Below are 6,000 nucleotides of genomic sequence, written 5' to 3'. Positions count from 1 at the left end.
GCTGTAATAGCACAGCTAGCTTCCAACTAAGCTCCAATAATGTATAGAATAGCTCTGTTGTGCCACACCTAGAAACAATATGCTCTAACAGCAAATATAGAGAACATTACATCAGCTTACTACCAGAAAGCAGTAAGAGCATAGCTACTGTTTAAGAGAAAGCAAGTCAGGAGCTAAGGAGCATCTCAGAGCCTGTAGACATAGGTCTCTCCAGTTTAGGCTTGTCCCACTGCTCCCAGCAAAGTAAGCAATACAGATAGGGAAACAACAGCCACGTTGAACCACAATCTTAGATCTTAAGAAAAGACCACAGTAAAGAAAACAGAGTGAGATTAAACCTGCAAATCAAAGCACATGTCAAGGTCAGGTCTGTCAATCACCAAATAGAGATGACAACAACAAATCAACACCTAATACAGGATCAAGATGTTCGATAACAAGATAGAAGCTATAACAGCCAGAATCCAATAATCTGATGCAGAAGTGAAGCTTCCTGGTGGAGGTTAAGTAGAGTTCTTGGGTCTATGGGGTGTGAAGGAAACCACAGGTGAGGATGTTTTGCCCAGTCCCATCTGGGTTTATTAGTGCCACATGGCCCTAGGGGGAGAGGAAATATTTGAAGTTATAGTTGTGTGTTGGCTGGAGTTTGTTTGGTTTTGTTTTTGTTCTCTAGATACATGGTTGTAGGAAGCTGCCAACAACATGGTGACATAGGCTGAGGGGAAACACGTCTTGAGCCTGCAACCTGTGAGGTGCTGATGAGGTATGTCTCCTTCTAATGCTCTGTTTTCAGGCCAGTGTATATTTAGCAGGTGTATGTTTACATTTCTCCTGTAATTAATATATGTACCTACCCAATTCACAGTATTTAGTTATTTTCTATTAAAAGAATTTTCAGGATACTAGAGGATAGCAGTGATTGTGTAGTCATCCTAACTTACAAAAGTAGGAGTCTGGGGCTGTGCCTGCTCCTTCTCTCATGTCTCTAAGAGTGAAAAAAATGGCACGAGAAGAAGCATAACCCATTAGGAAGGTCTTCAGCATGACTTGCAGCACTGTGTGTGGCATGAGCCCGTCCAGAGCCCAGAGGGTCCTGACAAGACTTTTCTGCACCTTCGCTGGGCAGGGGCATGAGCAGGGGCTCCCTGAGGGCACACCCCTGCTCTGCTCCACTCCCGCTCCCTCCGGGGCCGACAGGGTGTGGCGTGGGTGCTCCGGAGGATGAGGGGGGCTTGGCCTGATCGGGGCCATCCTGGGGCCTGTGTGGGAGATCGGGGCTCACGGTCCAGGTATGATTGGAAAATTATGCTTTACCTTTTGATTTTGGTGGTGAGCTTTTTGTTGGGTTTATTTTTGTCATTGTGTCTCGTTGTAGTGTCCACCATTCCACCCCACCAACTTTTGCAGGGAAATCCTCATGATGTTTCATAGCAAATGATTTTACTTTGTAGCTGCTTATTTTAAATGCTGTGCTACTGTTATACTATGTGGTTGGAAAGCAACACTTACTTGATAGTGTAAAGATTAAGTAGCTTTATTTAAAAAAGGACTTAAAAACCCCCATTCCTCCAAAACAAGTTTTCAGTAGAAAAACTGAACCCCTTGCTCCAAGTGCAGGAGTGTAAGAGTTTTGTTCAAACAGCATGAGCCTGTGTAACCCATAGTTTTCATAAATAGCATTCTTTCAAATGGAGTTGAGCTTTCACTAAATTTGATTTAGAATGTATTAAATATTGGACTTAAAGTACCTGAGCTTGCTACATATTAATGAAAAAATGGATTTTTTTTTAAATTGCTTTTGTTGAAATTCTTGCTTTTGTGCAAGAACACAGAGGTTCTCCCTTTGTGCTATGCAATACTGGCTTTATTTCTCATAGTTTTATCTTTAGGGGGGGGAGAAATAAAGCTGAAATTTGGATTCCTCCAAAACACTGACCCTGTCTTCTCTTTTTCAATGCTTGTCTATACCTTAAAATTGACATTTAATACTTCTTTGTTTCTGCCCCCCAATCCTTCTGGAGGAAGACATTTTTATAAAGCAGGGGTTGGGATGGAAATGCTGTTACTCATCTGAATGCTGTTTGAAGATTTCAGTTGGTATTGGGCCTGTGCCTTTAGTGACTGCTTTCTGAGGGTCCATGTTCATAGACACAACCTCACTAATCCTTGCCTGACAGGCTTGCTATTTGTTAGAACAGTTCTTGCCCCCCGCTAATGGGCCCTGACTATGCTGGTGATCATGAAGTTTTTAATTTAAAACCTGCATTCTGGTGAATTCCAGAAGCAATTTTCACAGCTGGCTGATAGCTTGGTAATTCGAAAAGCAAAAAAAAAAAAGTGTGTGCAAACCCAAATCGTGCCATAAAACCACCCAGCTGCAATGAAAACGAACTGTAGTTTAGGGAATCTATAATTGCTGATACACAAAGTATGTGTTTCTCCATGATACTGGTAAAATATAGCCTTAAAATATTCTGGGAAGCAGATGTGGATGTTAGGAGTGCCATGAGTGCTGTATTGCTGTCACTGTCTTTTGTTCCATCAGATACTTAACCCTCTTCCTTTCCCCACCAACCATGGAGTTACCGTGCAGATTTTTCATTAAACTCTGTGAATTTTGATAAGTTTAATTATCTTTCAACTTCAAGTATGCTGAAACCTAACCTGAGCAATGGTGAGTGTTTAGCAGTCAAAAAAAGGCGATGGTTTTCTTATGTAATAGTAAACAACAACAGAAATACAGAAACTAAGAAATGCCAGGGTAATTTTACCCTTGCCTCATAGGCTTGTAGGTGTTATTTTTTAAGTTTTGGATCAGACACTGCATCACCTGTTACAGCACTCATGTAGTTTTTGACGTAGAAGACTTCAGTTCTGTAAGGCTGGAGGTGTGGCCTTCATACCTTTTGTTTCTGTGTCGGGAGATTTGCAGGATGGATCATCTTTCTCAGACTTGTGGTATATCTGGGAATTAAAAAAAGAAACAACAAGCTCTTCCCCCCAAAACCCAGACCAAACCACATCTTGGGTCTCTAGGAAAATGTCTTCTCCATCACCTCTAAGATATAACTCTGTTTCCTTGCTGCTCAGAAGCTGCTTGGTCTCGGCTCATGCTGCAGGTGCTTGACCTATTTGGCAGAAATTGGATTTTGAACCATATTTTTCTCTCACAAAGGCTCCTCAAGCTTCATATGGTCAGCTACGGTCAGAGGTGCAATCTTCTGTATTCTGTTTGACACAAAGCACAGCAGTCTGCGCAAAGCAGTTAGATAGTCTTTCTTACTGCCTAAGCAAACTTTTTAAAGAAGGCATAACTTGTGATTTATTAACGATGCATAAAGAAAATGTGTCTGATTTGAAACTGTGGCTTAAATGATTTGAGGTGAAAAAAAGAAGGGAAAATCTGGGAAGTCTGTTGGAAACTGGCTTGCTCAGGTTTTGTCTGAAAACACTTTAGTATTTTTATTAGCAAAAAGAAATTTTTCATTTAGAGTTGTCTTTCTCTGGTGTCCTGTGTTTTGTAACTTGCTCAGGCAAACCCTTCACTTTATTTGTTGTGTAAGTTCATGCTCATGTCATAACCAGCTAACTGTAAAAAAAGCGCACAAAAATGCATCAGTGTACCTAGTTGCAAAGGTGTGCAACTAGGGATGGTGATGCTCTGCACTATCCCCACTGAATACAGAGTAGAACCAAAACAAGGCTTTTAGCAGTGTTGTCTATTTACTTATATATCATTCATTGTTTCTAGTAGCAAACAGAGCTTGACCCATACATACAATAATCACTTCAACCATGACAAGTATGACATTTATTCACAGCCATATTTCAGAGGAAAACCCAACTGTGGGACCTGTTTTGACATAGAAACAAGCTGTGATCAGGGGTTGAAATTTCAAATACCCTCAGTGTATTCTCTGGAGGTAATTGCTCTGAGTTGTATTAATCTTGGGAGGAGTTATTTCTTGCTGCTTCCAAGTGATGTGTCTTTTGAGTCTGTCCTTGTCCCCTTCACCCCTAGAAGAATGAAGATGACTTTAAATCTATTAAAGATAAAATACAAAACAAAAGAGAATTAGAAGAGTGATCTTTGGTCACTTGCCTTTTAAGAAGGTGACTCAAGTTGTCGTTTTGTGCTTATTGTCACTTCAAGAAACTTCTGAAATATTCTATCAACCAAAAATGTGCAAAGCCTAAATGCATTTTGATTATTTGTGTATTTTTACAGTTCTCTTGTGCGCTCTACTTTGAATGAAACACAGTCATTAGATAGCTCTAAAAAGTGGAGCTTGATAGTTGTCTCTGGGTGACAGTTACAGCCAACAGTAATGTAAAAGTAAGCTGATTATCACATAACTGATAGCTGTTCAGAAAGCCTGTGGAGAGTCTGACCAAACTTCCAAATTTGATAAAAAAAACCCCAAAGATTGATTATTCCTTCCTCATGTTAGCTTAAAATCATTTTTGTTTTGTGGCATTCAAGATGGAAAATTAACTACTTCAAATTAAGACTTAAGTTCTTCAAGAAAACCACATTCAAATTATACTTCAGAATTATTACAATACACCCAGTGGACTTTGAGTTGAAGGCTTGTCTTAATTTGACTGTAATAACCTTTGTTCCAAAATGCTTAATTTTTTATTTTTTTTTTTTTTGTAATAAAAGGTGTGGAAAACACATTTTTGAAGCATGAATGCTCAAAGCTGGAAGCAACTTTTTAATTATATGCACACTATAAAAGTTTACAAGTAGGGCTCTGGTGGCTAGTTTTGCAAATCACCTTCCTCTTAAATTGGTTAGAAGCTTGAGGCTTACAGCTCAACCTAAAAATGTTAGGTGAAAGTCAGACGTATACTTTGATCTGTGTTGAAGTAGTTAACATGCAAGTTGAGTGATAAATTCATTACTCCTGTATGTATAAGCTGGGTGACTGAGTAACACAGCATGAATTTCAAACTGTGTTTTACAAATGCCTTTGAATAATTTGGACATGATTGTGTGCTAGACAATTTATTTTTTTTGAAAAGTTAATATTACTTTATTATACTCTTTAGAACCTACCACAAAAAAGGGCAAGCTATGATGTGAAATGTGTTACCAGAGAAGATGCCATACTTGAAAATTGACTTTTGTGCCTCTAATGAATCTGTCTTACTAACCTTGGAAGTCAGGGATGATAGCAAGCTGAGAGTTTGTTATGAGAAAATACATACATGAGATTAATCTTCTGACTTACTATAGGAAATGCATCATGAGAGTGTGACAGCAAGTTGCAAAGTTGAGTTGGAGTTCACCCCATAGTCAAAACAAGTTTGGAAATGCAAGGCTTTGAGACATTTTTATCCACCACACCCCCACCCCACCCCTTCAGTTCATCACACTTTAAGGATCGAAACAGGATTAAAACTTTTGAGTCATGAAATAGCAAAGCACAATGCACACAGATACCTGATGTGTTCAAGTCTAGCATTTATAGCTCATTGGGAAAGGATGGGGAGCCTGTACAGCCCTATATTTTGTTTTATATAATAGAATAGGAAATTATGCTTTTTTTCTTTTCTTTTTTTTTTTTTTTTTAAACAGAAGTTCCTCTTCCTTTACTCTTGGCAGTCTTGGTGTTTGAAAGGGATGTGATGTAGTGTGCTTCAAGGAGCACTGTATCACTTCATCCCAGCTTGCTACTGTTCTGCAAACATACTGCCTGTCTGCTGACTCTCATCCAAGTTCTAAGTCTGCTAGCATGTGTTGTCTGTGACTGAAAGAAGGATGTGGGAGAGGTAAAGCAGGTTAGTAAGAGCTTGAAACAGCTATGTTATGAGAAAAGGGCAAGAGTGTTCAGTTTGGAGTGGAGAGGCCTGAAGAATGGCCATGCGGCTTGAGCTTGAAAACCACAAGGACAGTGGTGATTGTTGAAGTGATATTAACCAAGTCCCACAGCACTACAACCAGGGGCCACTTGAGGAAACTATCAGATCAATTTGGTATGGCTTAGAGAAAGT

The 6,000-nt window shown here is 39.4% G+C and overlaps 1 long non-coding RNA gene across 3 annotated transcripts in view; it reads left to right on the top strand.

The window, feature by feature from the left end:
* Positions 1 to 1,107: 1,107 nt before the first annotated feature.
* Positions 1,108 to 6,000, top strand: part of LOC133221028 (uncharacterized) — a 50,455-nt gene continuing 45,562 nt past the window's right edge. For all 3 annotated transcript variants that reach the window (XR_009727863.1, XR_009727864.1, XR_009727865.1), the window contains exon 1: positions 1,108 to 1,198. This is a non-coding gene — a long non-coding RNA (uncharacterized LOC133221028). The remainder of the gene's footprint in view (positions 1,199 to 6,000) is intronic.

Source organism: Neopsephotus bourkii, unplaced genomic scaffold (assembly GCF_033783945.1).
Source record: "Neopsephotus bourkii isolate Nb327-2 ecotype Australia unplaced genomic scaffold, CSIRO-AGI_Nbou_v1 NB_1508, whole genome shotgun sequence".
Taxonomy (NCBI): Eukaryota; Metazoa; Chordata; class Aves; order Psittaciformes; family Psittacidae; genus Neopsephotus; species Neopsephotus bourkii.
Note: the sequence above shows the minus strand (reverse complement) of the source record. Positions and strands in the feature narration are given on the sequence as shown.